General features: G+C 41.0%; 2 pseudogenes across 2 annotated transcripts; both read right to left on the bottom strand.

Annotated features, from left to right (window-relative positions):
- Positions 1-393: 393 nt before the first annotated feature.
- On the bottom strand, positions 394-1,479 carry LOC147613667 (putative germin-like protein 8-1 pseudogene; annotated as a pseudogene). Its single transcript, XR_015263162.1, has one exon. The product of XR_015263162.1 is annotated as a putative germin-like protein 8-1 pseudogene (transcript).
- Positions 1,480-19,286: 17,807 nt separating this feature from the next.
- On the bottom strand, positions 19,287-20,175 carry LOC147613666 (germin-like protein 8-2 pseudogene; annotated as a pseudogene). The gene has a single exon (XR_015263174.1). The product of XR_015263174.1 is annotated as a germin-like protein 8-2 pseudogene (transcript).
- Positions 20,176-21,136: the final 961 nt, after the last annotated feature.

Here is a 21,136-nt window from a genome sequence, read left to right as displayed (position 1 = left end):
GGCCGTCATTGAGAATCCCTTGGGCACAAGACCAATGGTGAAGGTTTGGACAAAAGGGGAGTTTATGGAGAAGCAATCTCCTAAAGGCTGCACCTCTGAGGCCATGATCTCTGCATGTATGCAACTGGGGTATCATATTTCATGGGAGCAGTCTTCCTTTGTTTGGGAGGATGTGATCTGCAGGTTACTAAACAGTGTAATGGGGAGAATGTAGGAAGAAATCTCTCAACCTTGTTGTTATCTGTGGATCTAGTTTAATATATTTACTTTATGTTCCAAAAAAAAAACAAAATAGTAACTTTCTCTGTAAAATAGCCCGACATTGTTTGGAGGTCCTTCTCAAACAGCAGTAGACTAACATTAGTCTCCATTTTTTCCCCCTTTTGAGTAAGATTTGAATCAATATGATCCCTATTTTCAAAACAAGAGATAGACATATGATTAAGTATGTATTTTAGAATCAATCAATGCATACCATAAGACTATGCGATTTTGCTTGGTACGTCTGTATATTGAAGTTTCTAAACTTCCCACATTCATTGGATTTCTCTCATATATTCAAGTTATGGTAAATGAGCTTACTCAAGAGCTTACATTGACAAGTTAATTCTATACAGCCCGTCCAGCAGCAACACCACTAGTACGGGAAATCGATGACATTATTTAGAAGGGCGAGCTGGAGCATCGATGAGATTATTTAGAAGGCCGTTGTTGAAAGTAGCCTTGTCAGAGCTAGGAGAGGGTGGCCCCAACGCTAGCAGTGAGGAGGTCCACCTCTTCGTGGTTGATGCCGAAGGCCGTTTCGAGCACCTGGTCGGGAAGGGGTGGGTTGGCCGCGAAGAGGTCGGCGGCGAGCTGCGAGGTGCCCGGGTTCTGGCTGTTAAGGGCGGAGATGGCCAGGGCGGGCTGGTGCATGTCGGGGTTGAGCTGGAAGTGCACTAGGCCACGGGGGAAGACGAAGAGATCGCCTGGGAAGAGCGTCTGCTGGAAGAGGGAGTTGTTAGGCGCGGTGGAGACGAAACCCACCTGGAGCATGCCCTGGGCCAGGTAGAGCACCTCGGTGGCGCGGGGATGCACGTGGGGTGGGTTGAGACCCTTGGGCTGGAAGTCGATGCGAGCGATGGACAGGCCCTGCGTGTTGAGGCCCGGGAAGTTGGCCGCGAAGGCCAGGTTAACGGCGGAGCCCAGTCCTTTGACCAGGGGTGCCGCATTACGAAGCAGCGTTGACGTGAAGTCCGAGGGCTGCACGTGGCTGGCCGGCTTGCAGGTCAGCCCGTTGAGGGTGAGTGGGCCACCGTCCGCCACGCAGAAGTCCTGCAGAGGGTCTTCATCGGCGGCACTCACCTCGACTAAGAGCGGCGGCGCAGAGGAGGCCAACAGCATCAGCGCGGCCAGAAGCAAGTAGCTGACTGCCATGACTGACAAGCTTGAGCTAGTAGCCTAGCAAAGAGTGAGCCAGCCTGCCAGGGCGAATGTATGAAAAAGAAGGCCCTCTTCGCTGCAATTTATGAACCACCCTCAACACTGTCTCCCACGCTACAAGGATGGGAGGGAGTCACTCTGTTCTCCGTTCAACGGCTTCCGGCATCGTGTCATTGAAACGCATTTACTTCACGTAGACTTTGTCATCTTACGGCAGCGCTGCCATAAATCATTCTACCCCGGCAAGTCGGCAAGTAAAAAGAAGCTTGCAAATAAAGACCATCTACCACGAAAAGAGAAGCTTGCAAATAAAGACTACAAGTCGGCTGGTCGATTGTTAACTTGTGTTTTTATATATATATACACACATACAGAGAGAGACATATATGTATATGTATGTATGTATGTATGTATGATACATACATTTGGCTGTAAAATACTTGCAAATTTTTAAAATACCCATCAAAATTTATACTAAAATACAAAAAGAAACTTGCTATATTTTAATAAACCCATCGATTTTAAAGGGCAAGGGTGCCGTTAAAAATCAAGCATGCCAACAAATATATATGGCTGCACCCTACCTTTACTCTTGTGTCTAAGAAAATATTTAAAGTACTATAGAGCTCAACACATTAGCAAGATATTGTATGAAGCCATACCCATTCTATGCTTCTAAGATTATGGGATATAGAGCAACTTTCATTAGCAAAAAAACATAATGCCTGTAGATATGGTTGATCTTGAACACATTAGGTATTTGGTGAAGCTCATGATCCACACACAACAACTAGGTAGTGGATTGCACGACTTCACTGTGAAACTATACATGTCTATAAATGTATACATCTGAACACAATGATAGTAGCTGAATAGTTAATGTGAGACCTACCGCAACTAATCTCCTACCAACTTATGTCTGTAGATTTCTAAGACTTTTTACCAACTAGAGCATATACATTCTTTAATGTCTCTAATAATAACATTGGCACATTCTACCTTCTCCATTGCACTATATGGGTATGGGGACCACTTTCCTGCCTACAAACTATATGACTACCTTTACTCTTATTTAGAAAGTGTTTCTAATGCACCCATCTACATGTTCCCTTACATCAATATAGATTCATGCATGATTGTAAGTTGTGGGAAACACAAATCATGCTTATAGCCATATTTGAGTGTGGACACATTAGGCAAGTGAACTCAAATCATGTGTTAGTGACTTTATGATGCAACACACTAGATGATTAGCATTCATTGACAAATATATGGCTACCTTTATACTCTTGCATAATAAAAGCTTTAATTAGTACATCCAACATATTGTTGGAAATTAATGCTCGACCCTTGTCATGATTTTAACTGCAAAAGTATCGGCTAGCTCAAGATACATTAGAGCGGTCCCTTTTGACGAAGCCAATGTGTCGTAAGTAACATGGATGCCCTTGAGAGCCTATTTTTGACATCATGGTAAGGTCATAAATAGCTTGATGGTTACAATTGGCATCATGCAAAGTATGCTACATGTAAGTGTGTGGAAGCATGGAAGGGTGTCTCAAATAGTATTGTTTTTGGCAATACTTCTAATAGTGCTAAGAGCAGCTCAAACCTAATGGAACAAAGCTTCAAAATGCGAATGATGTGGTGCAGTTATTATTACGGGCTGAATGTAGGAATGGACGATGATGATGTCATCCTCTGTTCATTTGTGGAGGTTAAGGTTGACGATGTGGATCAAAACACAAAATGGGGTTGCAACACAGTGATTGGAACATGCAAGACACATTGCATTCTTGGTTTTATTAAGAAAGACAACACACAGCTCCTCTTTCAAAGTTTGTCGTGCTTTTGCTCCTTCTGTATGGATGAAACTTGGGACAAGTGCACCAGCTTGCAACATAATGGCCTATGGTCCTTAAAAAAGCTAGAGCCAATAAATGCGAGCGATGAAGCTCCCATTGTAGATGAAGACACTACATACTTTGAGGACAATGATAGTTTGGCTGATATGTTGGAGGTCAGAGACAATTTCGGTCTACATAACGATGGATGATGAACAAGCGGAGGAGTACTACATTGTCTAGTATTCAAAACCAAATTTTTTCCTAACATAACAGATAAAGGATGGATGGGGAAATGTCTTCAATGTTGGTGATGAGGTAATATGTGGCACATTTTAATATGAGAAGTGCATTCCACTCAGAGTAGTTACGTTCTTCTCAAGAACGCCCCAACCACTGTTTTGCATGCGGATGCAATTATAGCAATAAAGTTTTCTATGCCAAGAGTTAAACATAAGGTGAAAGGAAACAAGGTGCTCTATAGTGTAACACCTGAGGTGCATTCTAGAATACTATAGAACATCAATTTGTAGTGATTTTCAAGGCACTTTTTACACTCTGTAGGAGTGGTTTATGTGGATGGATTCACCTAGTGAGATGAACATGAATATGAACATGGATTCACCTAGCGAGATGAACATGAACATGAACATGAACATGTTCACCAATGAACATGAACATGTTCACCAATGACTTCGAGTTGAAGAAAGTAGCTTAGGAAAGTTGATTGAAAAAGAACTCCTTGCGTGCTGCTCGAAGTATGTCTTCCATGAATGGATCCTTTTGACCATCATGTATTATGGATCTGTTTGGTGATGAGTTTGGGTCGATGCCTTGCGGTATGTGTTCCTATATTGGGGGGCCTTGCAAACCATATGAGCCTCCATGCTAGTAGCCCACCCTCTCATATTCTACGTGGTATGTATTCCATTTCCTCCATCTAGAATCCAAATACTCCTTTAGTAGAGAGGGCTCCATCTTGTAGATAAACCATATGAGCCTCCATGCTAGTAGCCCACCCTCTCATATTCTATGTGGTACGTATTCCATTTACTCCATCTAGACTCCAAATACTCCTTCAGTAGAGGGCTCCATCTTGTAGATATTTGGCATCACTAGAGACTACACTATGTGGTGGTGGGCTATGGTATAGATGAAAGTGTTATACCTTTGAACATTTGTTTTATGGAGTAGGCTAACTTTTGAATTTTTGAGTGTTCCCCCTCCTCATCTAAAATTGTCTCCCCACACTTTCTTCCTATTCCAATATTAGTGTATGCTAAGGGATTGAGGGCTCTGGCCAGGGTTCTTCCTCATGAATAGCTATTAGAAAATCCTTGGGGTCCTTCAATGTGGTTTGGTTGGGGTAATGTCGAGACTTATGATGCTTCCTTGTAGGTTCGAAGAAGAAGGTAGATCTGTAAGCTCAAAGTGTTCAGGCTATATAGATTGGTCCCCTTTTATTTGTTACTTGCTATGTTCTTCAACCTTGTGTAGTTCCTATGTAGATCTATCCATCTACAACCTTGTCTAGTTCCTATGTAGATCTATCCATCTAGTGGCCTTGGCCTCGTTCACACTGAATCTCCTTATTTGGCTAGCTCTAGGAGTCTTCCTTTATCTTTGGCTTATTCTCCTTATTCACACTGATTCTCTTTATTTGGCTAGCTCTAGGAGTCTTCCTTTATCTTTGGCCCTTGTCTTTGATCACCCAAGACTTTGGCCTTCCTTGTCTTTGATCACCCAAGACTTTGGCCTTTCTTTATCTTTGGCTTATTCTCCTTATTCACACTGATTCTCTTTATTTGGCTAGCTCTAGGAGTCTTCCTTTATCTTTGGCCCTTGTCTTTGATCACCCAAGACTTTGGCCTTCCTTGTCTTTGTCCTCTATAGGCTATTTGCCCCCTTGCTTTTTCCATCGTTGCCTTTGTCATCATCTCCTTCTCCCGCTCATCGAAGCTGTTTAATTGATTCTTCTAATCCTTTGTGCTTTTCTAAATGCTCCAGTATTCGAACTCTCCTTGCTTTTCTTGTGGGATTATCTACTCTATTCCAAAGAAACATGCATTTTCTTCTATCTACAATTGGAGCTACCTATGGGAGAGATATAGTAATAAAAAGAAGGCAGGAGCCAGGCATGCCATATCTACTAGCTTTTGGTAAATTTTTGTGGTCATTTTCTTTTCGATGCCTCCAGCCATTTTAAATCTGCCTTGTAAATGGCCATATCCATTGGCACTCTTGATGTGTACTCTTCAAATGTCAACTTAATGCATTCTTTTGCTAAGTCAAGAGGTGCATTTTTAAATAGGACTAGCCATGCCTTGAAGTTTGTGACCATGCATTCTTTTATTAAGTCAAGAGGTGCCTTTTTAAATAGGACTACCCATGCCTTTTTAAATAGGACTACCCATGCCTTGAAGTTTGTGACCATGAATTCTTTTATTAAGTCAAGAAATAGGAATACCCATGCCTTGAAGTTTGTGACCATGAATTCTTTTATTAAGTCAAAAAATAGGAATACCCATGCCTTGAAGTTTGTGACCATGCATTCTTTTATTAATTCAAAAAATAGGAATACCCATGCCTTGAAGTTTGTGACCATGCATTCTTTTATTAATTCGAGAGGTGCCTTTTTCAGAATAGGAATACCCATGCAATGAAGTTTGTGACCATGGGGTGCATCTAAGCTTTATATGTACACAAAACTCTACAAGGCCAAGGTCCCCTTAAAAAAAATCATCATTACATGCACCTCTGTAGCCTAGGGAACCTACCTGCATAATGTGGCAAATTGTAATAGGGAGTGTGATTCATCTAGCATCATCCCTTGGCAAATGAAAGCAAGATCTAAGATATATCTAATCATCTGTATTCAATTAGTGAGGGCTCTCGCTATATCGCATAGGAGATCACGGAGCATTAATGCTATATATCCTTTAGAGTGGCATCCCTCTCTTCATGGATGTTATCAATAGGAGTGCTAGGCATGGAAGACTCTTTGGCCTGCTTATGAGCTTCTCTAGGCATCTATAAATCCTCCTCCAATGCCCTTATGTAGTCATCCTTAACTTGCAGTAGTTGCATCAACATATCCTTAGTGTTTTTCTCCAGGGCTCTTTACATCTTATCTGCTTTAACCTACATCTACTATGTAGCTTTAACCTACATCTACTATGTAGCCAATCCGAGAATTGGATTGATTCTACTCCCAACAATCCTACACTCTGGCTATTCTTGAGGCAGATGATCCGAAGGTCCTGGTCGTACATTTCTATGATCTTCCTACGTAAATAGTAAGGTTCTCCCCTACTATTCTCTTTCCTTGCTGCTACTACTAAGTTTGTATCACAAGGTGTGTTTGTTTGCCCCAAAAATAGCAGACTGAATTGTAAGATATGAATTGATAAAATGAGCTAGTGCCTACCTTAAAGAGAAGAACAATAGTCGGTGGAGGCATGGTGATGAGACGAAGAGCTTGTTTGTTGGCAGAGGGAGTCACATTGGTACTCTTGTGTGAAGTAAGAGGTTGCATCGGTACTCTTGTGTGAAGTAATAGGTTCAAATTAGTCTAGGGTCACATTGGTACTCTTGTCTAATTTAAGTAAAAGGGTTGACTTAGTGCAGGTTATCTTATATACTTAATTAAGTATGTGGCATAAGGTCAGATTGGCACTTGGATTAGAATCAAGCAATCACACAGGTAAAGTTGGTTGATTCAACAAGCGATTCAAGTATTTGAGCGATTTAAGAACTCAGTGATTCATGAAGGAAGATCATGGGTGATTATAGAGATAGGATCGTATTCCTATTCCTAAGACTTTATCTTTCAAGTGTGAAGCAAGATTCGAACACAATGAAAGACAAATCTAATTATTTTTTTCTAAAATAAATATACAAGTGTGAAGTAAACTTCGAACATAAGTACACATATATTTAAACCTATATCTAAGGTTCTTTTACTTAATATATTAGATATATTTTTAATTTTTCAATTTTAGAAACACTACATTAGAAGGAAATGCCTCTTTTTTTAGCTTACGGCCTTAAGATATTGAAAGTCATGCACATAGTACATTGGGAATGATGTACTGTTTTTATAGTTATTTATTTCGATGGTGGATAACTTTATCAATCAATAAGTTTATCAACCAATAAAGTTATCGATCAAAATGTAAGGGCCTAAATGTATAGCCCAAAATACATGATGTGTCACCGTATAATACACCCGTATAAAGAGGGAAAACATATAAAACGGACATTATTCGCATATAAAACGAATCTCATTTAACGTATAATGCAACTTAGTTTAAAAGTTATTTTTTTGTATATGTAATGTAGTATTGCAAATATGGAGCACTATGGTCACATGGACAATATTTTTGTGTGGAGCGAATAGATAAGAAAAGAATAACTTTTGACTATGGAGTAATGGCTAACTTTGAATAAGAGAGAGTCGAGCTAGTGCTAGTGACTCAAATGTTATTCTGTCCAATATTGATTTTTATGGAACTATAGATTTAGACAGTTTGACATGTTTATTCTTGATGTGTTATGGTTTAAAGTTGTTACCAATGGTCTAAAGTGAGGTGAGATAATTGTGGATTTGTTACAGTTGACTCCACTAAGTGATAGTTCTTCGGGATACATTTGTTCTACCACAACAATGTGAGCATGTATTATTTTCTCTAATGCCTACCTCTTATTACTTTATCTTCTATAACATGCACTTAGTTACTTTGAGCTTTGTCCAACTTTTTACTTTCAAATGAAACTGGCCTTCCCTTCTGCAATAATATTACTCCTATAGCAAAATTGCTAGTATCTGTTTCTAATACAAATGGTTCATTTGGATCCACTATTTATAAAATAGGAGCAGCAGCTACTCCTACTTTCAATTTTTCAAAACTATTTTGTTGCCAACTAAATTGGTTTCCTTTTCCTTTAAGCTGGTTCGTCTCATTGGAACAGTTATCTTATCATAATTCCTTATAAACTTTCGATTGAGTAAGTCCTAAAAAGGTTTGTAATTTATCTATATTGGATCGGGCCTTCCATCTCAATATAGCTTCAACTTTATCAGGATCCAAACAAATACCTTCCTCGGACACTATGTGCCTAAGATATTGCACTTCTTTTTTGAAGAAGTCACATTTAGATTTTTTAGCAAATAATTTATTTTTCCTCAATAATTGAAATACTTATCTAAGGTGCTCAATATGTTCTTGTTTATTTTGACTAAAGATTAGTATTTCATCAATAAAAACCACCACAAATTTCCCTTAATAAGGATGAAGTATAGTGTTCATCATGGTCATAAAAGTAGTGAGAGCATTAGTTAAACCAAAAGGCATAACTAAAAACTCGTAATGCCTAAAAGATATCCTAAATGCTATTTTTGGCCTCTTTTTGGCACATCATCAATTCTAATTCTTACTTGATGATATTTAGAGCTTAAATCTATCTTACTAAAATATTTAGCACCTTTGAGTTTATCAAACAACTCATCTATCTTGGGAATGGAAATTTTATTTTTTATTATGATTGCATTAAATCTATGATAATGTATGCACAAGCGCATAGATCCATCTTTTTTCTTCACCAATAATATTGGTGAAGCCCAGGGAGACTTACTAGGCCTACTAAAGCCTTATTCTAAATATTCAACCAACTCTTTTTTAACTTCTTGTCTTTTATTCAAACTTACTCTATAAGGTGGCTTACTAATTGCCTTTGAATCCTTCGGCACTTCTATGGGATGATTTATCTCTCTATCCAAAGGTAAACCTTTTGGCAATGTTTTTGGAAAAACATCTTAAATTCTTCTAATGAATTGCTCAAAGAAGAGTTAACTACTTCACAAATACTTGAATCAAGCTTTTCACAATGGTTTTTAAATTGATGCATTGCATAAGAGGAAAAATATTTGTTCTATTTCATTATCTTGATGAAGATTTTGGAGCTCAATATATTACATATCAAAAGAGAAGATGGTACATTGTGCTCTCCTTGCAATGTAATAAATTTTCCTTTATGCTCAAATGTTAGTTTATTATGCAAATAGCTTCTCCAAAGTGTTTCCCCCAATGAACCATTCTCTCCCAAAGAATCACATCCCCCAATGAACCACTCTTTCCTAAAGAATCACATCTACAATCAAGAAACGCATCACTCGGGTGGGTAATTTATGAATTGTCCCCAATGACCTTACTTGGTTGGGTAATTATAAATTGTCCCCAATGATGGATGCTAAGATTCACCTAGATTGGATTGCAATGCGACTTAATGCCCAAAATCAGAGAAGACAGGTGAATTAGTGTGTGCAAGGTATGTACGAGAGTCTCTTCAGAACTGATTAGGAGGCATGTAGGTCTCTTCTTAATGTTCAATGCCATATTATTTTGCACTGTTAGACCTCCAACAAAAGAAAACCTAGGGAAATGGTTGCAAGAGGATATATTTTATGATAAGGTGGTGTCTTAGGTCTTCTACCTTGGTAAGGGTTTCTTCAACGTATTGTTTACAAAATGTCGGGTCATATCTGATCTTTTCACTAGGGACCCATTGTTTATGGGACAGAAACTGATTCATGCTATGCCCTTAGACCCTATGTTTGATGTAAATAAGAGCTTGCAAGAATCTTGCCTTGTTTGGGTTGAGATATTAGGCCTAGCGCCTTGGTTAAGATATTAGGCCTAGCGCCTTGTTTGGGTTGAGATATTAGGCCTAGCGCCTTGGTTAAGGCTAGAATTAGGAGAACTTGCAAACGCGCTTGGCCCAATGCTCTATATCCCAAAAGAAGAGGATAGTGGTTTCATGCAAACAATGTGTGCATCTCCTAGAACTTTGGAAGTGGAACGGGGCGGGCGAGCTCGGGAGGCTGGAGCTGAATCTAAAATTTGGCATGTTCTTGGGGCATGCTTCAGGTGTGGCAGCTTTGGACATATAGCAAGAAATTGCGACAAAGGGAGACATGAAAGTCTGGGGGTGAGTAGAAGAAGGATGGAGAACCTAGTGGGGATAGTAAAGTAGGGGACAAGGAAAACAATGAGAACTTCAAGAAGGATGGGAAAGGGAAGGAAGTTTTAGAAATTGAGGGAGGGGGATAGGTAGATGGGGGGTGGGCTAAAGTGATTGACAAAGCTGAGGGAAGGCCAGCCTTAAGAAAATTAAGGAAGAGGCTAGAAAGACACAAAATAGACCGCTTAGAGACGGTCTGGAATGATATCCAGAGAGGAGCCCCAGAAGAGGTAGGGAAAGAGGAGGTAGACATGGTCCGTGAAATTGCCTTAAGATGAATAAGAGTAAGGAAGTTAGAGGCTGTACCTAGAATGTAAAGGGGATTAAAGATAAGAAGAAGAATGTGCTTCTTTTTGGGGATTAATTAAAGAATGGGGACTATCTATCATGGCCATCCATGAGCACAACCTTTTTGGACAAAAGTCAATTATGAGGGATAGATTTAAGGACTAGATAGTGTTGTTTTTGGGGTTGGGTTGGGTATAGTAGGGTCTTGACTATCATTAAAAAAATATAAATCCTTGCATAGTAGCAAACCATCTGAATGGCAAGATCTTGGTGGTTGAGGTTCAAATTGATGGTGAAAGGTTATGGGTGGTGAATGTCTATGGGGCCCACAATTACGAGGTGAGGAGTGAAATGTGGGAGTCGATTGTCAAATTAGATATTCAGGGCCCTTGTATCATGTTGGGTGACTTCAATATGGTGGAAAGAGAGTCGGATAGGTGTGGGGGGAATACAATTCTAATGGGCCAAGAGAAATTCTAATGGGCCAAGAGAGAAGGAAATGGGAAGGGTTGAGGGCAAAAATGGGACTCGTTGATGGGTGGAACTTAGGAAATTGGGGCTCTAATCCAAGCCACACTTATTTTAGTCTACAATACTTTGGCTCTTCATCTAGAATTGATAGAGTTTTTTTAGCCAACGGGCTTCTTGGGTTCCCATACTTTGAAAGTTACAATTGACTCTTGCACTAATCTCTTTGACCACATGCCTTTGAAGTGGAAATGGCACGTGACAGACTGGAAGGAGGACAAACTGAATGAGTATCCTACAAGGAAATTGAGGGTTAACAATATGCTGCTCAAAGATGATTTGTTTATTTCCTACACTCAAGAAGCCATTGGTAGATTGAGAAGGAAAGGGAGCAGTGAGGAGCCCTAGAGATCCTTTGCCAATGAAATGTAGGGCATCATCAGAAGAGTGGGAAAACTTAGAGCTAATGAGAAAAGGGAGGATAGGAGGAGATGGTGTGTGAGTGTCTTTAGAGAAAAAGGCAACTAGGGAAACTGACTGAGGAAGAGATTAGCCTCTATATATAGATTATTAGGTGCCAAACATGTCTAAAAAGTGAAGATGACAAGCTTGCTAGTGAGAGAGAAAGAGGAGTTAGATGGAAATCCTATAGTAACAAAAAAAACTGATAGATACATGTTTAGGTTAGCTGAAGATAAAGGCAATAGGAAAGTAGTGGGGCTGATCACCAATGAAAATGGACAAGAACTGGGAGAGATTGACCAGGTGGCCAAGAGGTGGGTGGAGTTTTGGGATCTACATTAAGCCTGAAAGAGTACTACTAAAAAAAAGATTCCAAGTTGAGAACAAACTTCTAGGACTGATCAATCAAAGAGTGGATGCTGACAAGGCCAAGTGATTGGAGAGAGAGTAGATGAATGTTAGTTGGCTCTGCAAAAGCTAGGGAAAGAGAAATCCCTGGCTGGGATGGGTTATCTGTAGAGTTCTTTACCTTCTAGCCCTCCATCAGGGATATGGTATGGAATGTTTAAAGTGGCCTTTTTGATACTAGTAATCTAGATAAGGATATGAAGTAGGGGGTGGTGAAAGTTATTCCCAAACAAGCTGCATGCAAACAGGTTTAATCAATAGAGACCCATCACATTGCTAGCTGTGGTGTACAAAATTCTAGCCAAAGTTGTTGCTTTGAGGATTACTCCAATCCTATAAGAGGTTATATCTATGGAAAAATATGGCTTCATTAAAGGTAGATCTGTCTATGACAACATATTTGCAGCCATGCTAGGAAGGGAAGTGGCCCAGAAAATAGATCAAAAATGCATATTGTTACAACTTGACTAAGAGAAAGCCTATGATAGGATTTTGTGGCCACGGTCATGGAAAGGTTGGGCTTTGGAAACAGGATGGCTACCTGTCTTTATACCCTCACCATGGGTGGTCAATCTAATTTTCTCTTGAGTGGAAGACTAGTTGGAGGGTTTGAGATTAGAAGATCTATGAGACAGGGGTGCCCTCTTGCTCCCTTGCTTTTTGCCATTCCCTCCCTCCCCTTAATTGTGGCCTTGGAAGATGCATGTGACAAAGGAAGAGTGACTAGACTAAAGTTGAGGGGTGGGGAGAAATTGGTTATTCAATGCTTTTTTAATGACTCGTTGCTATTCCTGAGGGCAAAGAATGACAATCTGAGGTATGCTTTATACATTGTACATGAGTTTGATGAGGCCTCTGCTGGGTCTAGATGCAATATTCATAAGTACAAGATCATCAGTCTGACTAAAGACAATGACTTTGACTTAGAGAGATGGGGTGTGATGTAATAAGGAGGGGTAAAATAGTTAGACATGTGGGGGTTCCCTTTGGAGTGGAGGTGTAAAATAAGTAACTCATTGATTGGGCTTTAGAGAGATTTATCAATAAGTTGAAGAAATGGGAAGGGTTTAGGGTTCCCTTCCATGATGGTGGCTATTTGCAATGTGGTTCTAAATGCCTAGATCATATTCTTATATCTTGTCCTGGATTTTGGTAAATGTCATTGGAAGAAGATTATAGGTCTTGTAAGGGATTTTATGTGGAGAAATGGGTGGAGTAATAGGAAAGTGGCAGCCTCGCTTGCTTGGGATAAACTAAGTCTGGCTTGCTTGGGATAAACTAAGTCTCCCCAAGAGAGAAGGCGGCATAGGCATCCTTCATTTACCCGCTCATGCTAAGGCCAGAATAGCTTTATATCTCCCCAAGTGTCTGCATCAAGAGGAGACATGGGCCAGGCTAGTAAGGGAACTAGTGGAGGATTCTCATGTGCTTATGAAGGGCAGATGGTTGGGTCTAGGCTAGAAAGATAAGTTGTTATATTATGCTTACGTGAAAATTATAGGTTCTCCTTTCTGTAGGTTCTTATGTGCCAAATGGAAGGAGATATTGGGGTTGGTGATCTAGGATGGTTGTTATCGAGCCACACGGAACTCTTTGTTTAGCCTGGGGCTATGGTGGACTCATAAGTTCACCCCTGCTTTGGCCATGCTAGACATTAGATTAGCTAAGAAGATGAACAATAAAGCTCTGAGGAGATTGGCTGACTGCTAGGATTGGGTAGTAGTGAAATGAAAAGAACTTGTACAGCTCTGGAAGAAGAGTTTAGACTACAACCAAGGGAAGTGTAGTTGGTAAGACAGGTGTTGGTAGAAGTGGAGAGGGATTGGGTTTCTATAGCATTTGATGAGACCTTCTGGTTAAAAGACTGGGCTTGGTTTAATGGAGTTGGATTGGATAAAGGGACAACCAGAGCTATATGTGGAACTGAGAAGGAGTGAGGTGAATGTAGAATATTGTACTAAAATCTGGAGGGTGAATTGGAACCCTAGCATATGGAGGAAGAGGTGGAAGTGAAAAGATGTAGGGGAGAAGAGAGCTTTGGCTCTTTCAAGCACACACACACTCACACAAGCCCTAGAAGAGAACACACAAGGTGAGAGGCTGAAAATTCTTCTTCTTCTTCACACAACAAAAGAGGTCTACAAAGAAGATAAAGTTACTAACACACATAATAGAGTATATACAAGCGATCCATAATGTGAACACGCTAAATGGAGTGAGTAGGTGTGAACTAGTCGATGTAGTCCAGCTGTAGAATCTCTAGCAAAGATATGTCGGTGCCAGCTACCAAACCCGCCAGTGATGTAAATGTCAAACGGTCTTGCAAGCACCTCGTGAGTGTCAGCTCATGTTGAGCTTGACATCTCAACACTCCCCCTCAAGCTCAACTCCACTCATGAACTCCAAGAATATCTTGAAATTTGCAGAGCTTCTCAACTCCCAAGGCCTTCGTGAAGATGACAGCGACCTGATCCTGTGTGTTGACATCACCTACCAATACTCTCTCACTGATGAAGTGGTAATGTACCTCAATGTGTTTCATCCGTGCATGGAAAATTGGGTTCCTGGCCAACTGTATACTACAATGATTGTCACAATATATGACAACCTTTCTCTTCACATGCCCCAAATCAACAAGTAGCTTGTATAACCAAGCTACCTCACACACTGCCGCCATAGCTCCTTTGTACTTGACAAGGCAACTATGGGTTGCTTCTTGCTACTCCATATCACAACAGAACTCCCCAATGAAAACATAAATCCATTAGTAGATCTCTTATCTGAGATGCTACCTGCCCAATCTACATCTTTGTACCCATATAGCTCCAATGGTACACATGCGGCATAAAACAATGCATAATCAATAATGGCCCTAAAACACCAATGTGTGCTTCTCGTACTATCAAGATGTGGTTTGCACGGAACCTACATAAACTGGCTCTCTAAGCCAACAATGTAACTCAATTCTGGCTTGCTGATCATGACATAGATCAAACTCCCACAATCTTCTTGTACATAGTGGGATCCTCCAACACATAACCTGCCATTTTGATCTAATGGCATCAATATTGACTTACAATCAACCATCCCATACTTGGATAACATGTCCAATACAAACTATCTCTGTGAGATAGCCAAATACCCTCAGCAGGTGTGCTAATGACCTCAATTCCCAAAAAGTAACACAGATCTCTCATATCCTTCATCTCAAACTTCCTTTTGAGAAGACTCTTCACATGATCAATCTCATCCAAGTTGTCACCCCCAACAATAAGATCATCTACATAGACAGTGATGATCACAATATCCTTATCACTCTTGCGCACATACAAAGAGTGATCAGCATTTGCCATATGAAAACCCATTAGGAGCTCAATGGAGTCTTTTTGGGCCCTTTAATTTGCCATGAGGTTATGGAAACGTTTAACTTTTTGACAAATAGGAGCCCGCCATGTAAGCAAAAACCATTGGTGATTAAGAGAGGTGTAAGAGTGGTCAAAGGGTGCACTTTTTCCCCCAAAAAGGGAGGGGGAAATTTTACAATTTTTGGACCTCCATAACTTCTACATACAAGCTCCGATTTATCGGAGATTATAGATCCGTGATCTACCCAGCATCAAGAGCTTTCCATAGATATGTTACATGATATGGTTTTATCCGCTAGATTTTAAATTCTATTTTTCTCCCAAAATTCAAATTCGAATAAAGTAGCCGTTTTGAAGCTTCAAATTAGAAAATGTTTCTTCTTAAGAGAAAAGGTTTGACTCCCTTAAACTACCAAATAAAAGGGCCCAAGAAGACTCCATTGAGGTCCTAATGCAATAGTGACAAGATACTCAGCAATCTTGTCATGCCATGCTTGTGGAGCTTGCTTCAGCCCATAAAAAGCCTTACGAAGTTTACATACATACTTCGGGTGATATGTATCCTCAAAACCAAGTGGCTAATCCATATACACTTCTTCTTGCAAGTCACCATGCAAGAATGCATTTTTTTCATCCATCTGATGTAAAAACCAGCCTTTAGTTACAGCCACCGCAATCAGAACTCACAGTTCCCATCTTTGCAACCAGGGCAAATGTCTCCTCATAATCAATCCCATGTGTCTATGCATATCCTTTGGCTACCAATCTAGCCTTGTACCTGCTTATGCTACCATCACTGCTATGTTTCACCTTATACACCCACTTACAAAACCAATAGCTTTCTTGCCTTCAAGAAATGGCACCAAATCCCAAGACTCATTTCCATACAATGCATCCATCTCCTCATCCATAGCTTTCTCCCAAACAACAAACATTTCCAATAGCCTCATGAAAACATGTGGATTCTACAACCTGCATAACTTTTGCCATATAAGAATAGTGATGTGCCACGTAACCATCGTAAGTCAATCTCTCCACAAGGTTTTTTACTCTTCTAGATCTTCGTAACTTTACATCCATGGCTTCCATAGCCTTCTTCACACTAGGTGTTCTCATTGCTGGAATCCCAAGCTCCTCATCAAGGCTCATCTCCAAGCTGCTAGACTCTACATTAACAAGATAATGCCCTACAGAAATATCAGGCATACCAAGGGGCTCAACCACTTTCTCTTTGCCTTTATGTGATGTACCAACTACATTTCTAGGACTAGTATTATGACGCAGCCTACCACTCCATGGTCTATCAACAGAACCACTGGATGAGGACTCTCTTGGTTCACTCAATGACTGTGATTACTGACTTGCATTCTGGTGCAACCACATTTCCACTTACATCAGTCCCAACAGCATCTTTTTTGGTAGTATACCAGCTACTTATCTCATCAAATACAACATCCCTGCTTACCCTCAATTCACGTATAGCAGGATTATAGCATCTATATCCCTTTTGCTCAAAGGAATACCCAATAAACACACATTTTTTGCCTTTGGATCTAGCTTAGTATGCAACTCATCTGGCACATGCACATATGCAATACATCCAAAAACTTTCAAGTGAGACAAATTAGGTTTCTTGCCATCCAGTAAACTTCTCCTCTGGCATTATATCATGTATGGCTGTAGTAGGAGTCATGTTCATGATATAAACTACTGTAGACACAGCGTCAGCCCAATAGCTATGCGGCATATTCTTCTCTGCCATCAATGCTCATGCTATCTCCGTAATGTGCATGTTTTCTGCTCATTAACTCCATTTTGTTGTGGAGTGTATCTACATGTCAATTGTCTCTGAATGTCATTCTTTCACAAGAATTCATAAAACTCATTGGAGAAGTATTCTCCCCTCCATCTGACCTTAGGCACTTCACATGCTTTCCTGTCTGTTTTTAAGTCATCACCCTGGAATTCTGAAAATGAGTGAACACTTCACTCTTCTCGCTGACCATAATTCTGATTACCTGTTCGACCACCACCTTGGCCATGTCCATGACATTTCTACCTGAACTTGTGTAGAAGGCTTGTTGCTCTGAACTGTTTTTGTTTTGTGAAGACTGTTGATCTTCACCCAAATTCTTCTCTTCAATAATTAGCATTAACACCAAATCTGTGAAGTTCCCGAGTCTGAATAGACATCTTGAACGCCTTGTATTGTGGCCCGAGACCACGTAGGCACACTTCCACGTTATCATCATCATCAATAGAAACACCAATAGATGCAAGGGGTTCCACAATTCCCTTGATCTTCAAGGCATAATCATTCACAGACATATTTTTGTTCTCCATAGTATGAAGCTCATTCTTCAACTGAATCTTTCGTGCCTTGGTGTTAGTTTCATATAGCTTTACCAAGGTGTCCCATGCCTCCTTAGGTGACTTGGTATCCTATATATGCCCAATCATGGTGTCCTGTATACTAATAGAAAGCCAATACATGACTTTTCTTGCTCCTTGATTTTCCAATCCTTGAATTCTTTTACATCTCTAGAGCAATTGGATTAATCCGGTATCTCTGGTGCCTCCTCATGTTCACCTTCAATGTAGTCCCAACAACCTTTTCCCATCAAGAAATTTGTCAATCTGAACCTCCAAGCATGGAAGTTATTCTTGTCAAGCTTCTTTGCAACAATCTAGTTTCTTCCATAATTCGGCATCTTGTCTACAATACAAATTTATAAAAAACAGCACTCTTGTTTGACCTACACAAACTGTTGTATTCTCTGCAGCGGTACTATACTGCACCAAACTATCACAACCAGTGACCTCGATTTGCATACATACACCTAATGGTAACTTTAAGACCTCTTTGCAGTACACAGAGTGTCTGCACAACCAATCGCCCTTCCTGTAGTTCCAAAAATAGAGTTCTGCATAGAATCAAAACTTACGCAAAGTGCCCATGAATGCCCTGTGAACTGAAAAACAGAGGTCCATACGTGCCCGAAATGCATTTTCAGCCTAAGAAATTTTTATCCAACGGTGTCTAATGGACAAAATAGTTGCCTTGTAGCTCTGCTCTCGTGAAGAAATCTCCATAATCGGAGTTAGTTTGCCGGTGCCTCCTCAAGAGCTCCCGATAGGGTGTATTAGCCAACACAAAGGGGAAAGAGTAGATGAAGCTCTTACCCTTGTACCGCTTCCTGCGCATCTCTTGCTTGTCGCTTAGCCCTTAGCATGAACCAAGCTCTGATACCATCAAAAGATGCAGGGGAGAAGAGAGCTTGAGCTCTTACAAGCACACACACACACTCACACAAACCCTAGAAGAGAACACACAAGGTGAGAGGCTGAAAATTCTTCTTCTTCTTCACATAACAAAAGAGCTCTATAAAGAAGATAAAGTGACAAACACACATAATAAAGTATACAAGCGGTCCATAATGTGAACAAGTTAAGTGAAGTGAGTAGGTGTGGACTAGTTGGTGTAGTCTAAGACCAATGGTGAAGGTTTGGACAAAAGGGGAGTTTATGGAGAAGCAATCTCCTAAAGGCTGCACCTCTGAGGCCATGATCTCTGCATGTATGCAACTGGGGTATCATATTTCATGGAAGCAATCTTCCTTTGTTTGGGAGGATAAAAGGTGGGATCTGATCTGCGGGTTACTAAACAGTGTAATGGGGGGAATGTAGGAAGAAATCTTTGAACCTTGTTGTTATCTGTGGATCTAGTTTAATATATTTACTTTATGTTCCAAAAAAAAAGACAAAATAGTAACTTTCTCTATAAAATAGCCCGACATTGTTTGGAGGTCCTTCTCAAACAGCAATAGACTGACATTAGTCTCCATTTTTTCCCCCTTTTGAGTAAGATTTGAATCAATATGATCCCTATTTTCAAAACAAGAGATAGACATATGATTATGTATTTTAGAATCAATCAATGCATACCATAAGACTATGCGATTTTGCTTGGTACGTCTGTATATTGAAGTTTCTAAACTTCCCACAGTCATTGGATTTCTCTCATATATTCAAGTTATGGTAAATGAGCTTACTCAAGAGCTTACATTGACAAGTTACTTCTATATAGCCCGTCCACCAGCAACACCACTAGTACGGGAGATCGATGACATTATTTAGAAGGGCGAGCTGGAGCATCGATGAGATTATTTAGAAGGCCGTTGTTGAAGGTAGCCTTGTCAGAGCTAGGAGAGGGTGGCCCCAACGCTAGCAGCGAGGAGGTCCACCTCTTTCTTCTCGATGCCGAAGGCCGTTTCGAGCACCTGGTCGGGGAGGGGTGGGTTGGCCGCGAAGAGGTCGGCGGCGAGCTGCGAGGTGCCCGGGTTCTGGCTGTTAAGGGCGGAGATGGCCAGGGCGGGCTGGTGCATGTCGGGGTTGAGCTGGAAGTGCACTAGGCCACGGGGGAAGACGAAGAGATCGCCTGGGAAGAGCGTCTGCTGGAAGAGGGAGTTGTTAGGCGCGGTGGAGACGAAACCCACCTGGAGCATGCCCTGGGCCAGGTAGAGCACCTCGGTGGCGCGGGGATGCACGTGGGGTGGGTTGAGACCCTTGGGCTGGAAGTCGATGCGAGCGATGGACAGGCCCTGCGTGTTGAGGCCCGGGAAGTTGGCCGCGAAGGCCAGGTTAACGGCGGAGCCCAGTCCTTTGACCAGGGGTGCCGCATTACGAAGCAGCGTTGACGTGAAGTCCGAGGGCTGCACGTGGCTGGCCGGCTTGCAGGTCAGCCCGTTGAGGGTGAGTGGGCCACCGTCCGCCACGCAGAAGTCCTGCAGAGGGTCTTCATCGGCGGCACTCACCTCGACTAAGAGCGGCGGCGCAGAGGAGGCCAACAGCATCAGCGCAGAGGAGGCCAACAGCATCAGCATCAGCATCAGCTGCATGCAAACAGGTTTAATCATTAGAGACCCATCACATTGCTAGCTGTGGTGTACAAAATTCTAGCCAAAGTTGTTGCTTTGAGGATTACTCCAATCCTATAAGAGGTTATATCTATGAAAAAATATGGCTTCATTAAAGGTAGATCTGTCTATTACAACATATTCGCTACCATGCTAGGAAGGGACGTGGCCCAGAAAATAGATCAAAAATGCCCATCACATTGCTAGCTGTGGTGTACAAAATTCTAGCCAAAGTTGTTGCTTTGAGGATTACTCCAATCCTATAAGAGGTTATATCTATGAAAAAATATGGCTTCATTAAAGGTAGATCTGTCTATGACAACATATTCGCTACCATGCTAGGAAGGGATGTGGCCCAGAAAATAGATCAAAAATGCATATTGTTACAACTTGACTAAGAGAAAGCCTATGATAGGATTTTGTGGCCACAGTCATGGAAAGGTTGGGCTTTGGAAACAGGATGGCTACCTGTCTTTAAACCCTCACCATGGGTGGTCAATCTAATTTTCTCTTGAATGGAAGACTAGTTGGAGATTAGAAGATCTATGAGACAGGGGTGCCCTCTTGCTCCCTTGCTTTTTGCCATTCCCTCCCTCCCCTTAATTGTGGCCTTGGAAGATGCATGTGACAAAGGAAGAGTGACTAGACTAAAGTTGAGGGGTGGGGAGAAATTGGTTATTCAATGCTTTGTTGATGACTCACTGCTATCCTGAGGGCAAAGAATGACAATCTGAGGTATGCTTTATACATTGTACATGAGTTTGATGAAGCCTCTGCTGGGTCTAGATGCAATATTCATAAGTACAAGATCATCAGTCTGACTAAAGACAATGACTTTGACTTAGAGAGATGGGGTGTGATGTAATAAGGAGGGGTAAAATAGTTAGACATCTTGGGGTTCCCTTTGGAGTGGAGGTGTAAAATAAGTAAGTGATTGATTGGG

Source organism: Cibotium barometz, chromosome 43, assembly GCF_041138505.1.
Source record: "Cibotium barometz isolate CiBa-2024 chromosome 43, ASM4113850v1, whole genome shotgun sequence".
Classification (NCBI taxonomy): Eukaryota; Viridiplantae; Streptophyta; class Polypodiopsida; order Cyatheales; family Cibotiaceae; genus Cibotium; species Cibotium barometz.
The sequence above is the reverse complement of the archived record's forward strand: the minus strand, read 5'-3'. Positions and strand labels throughout refer to the sequence as shown.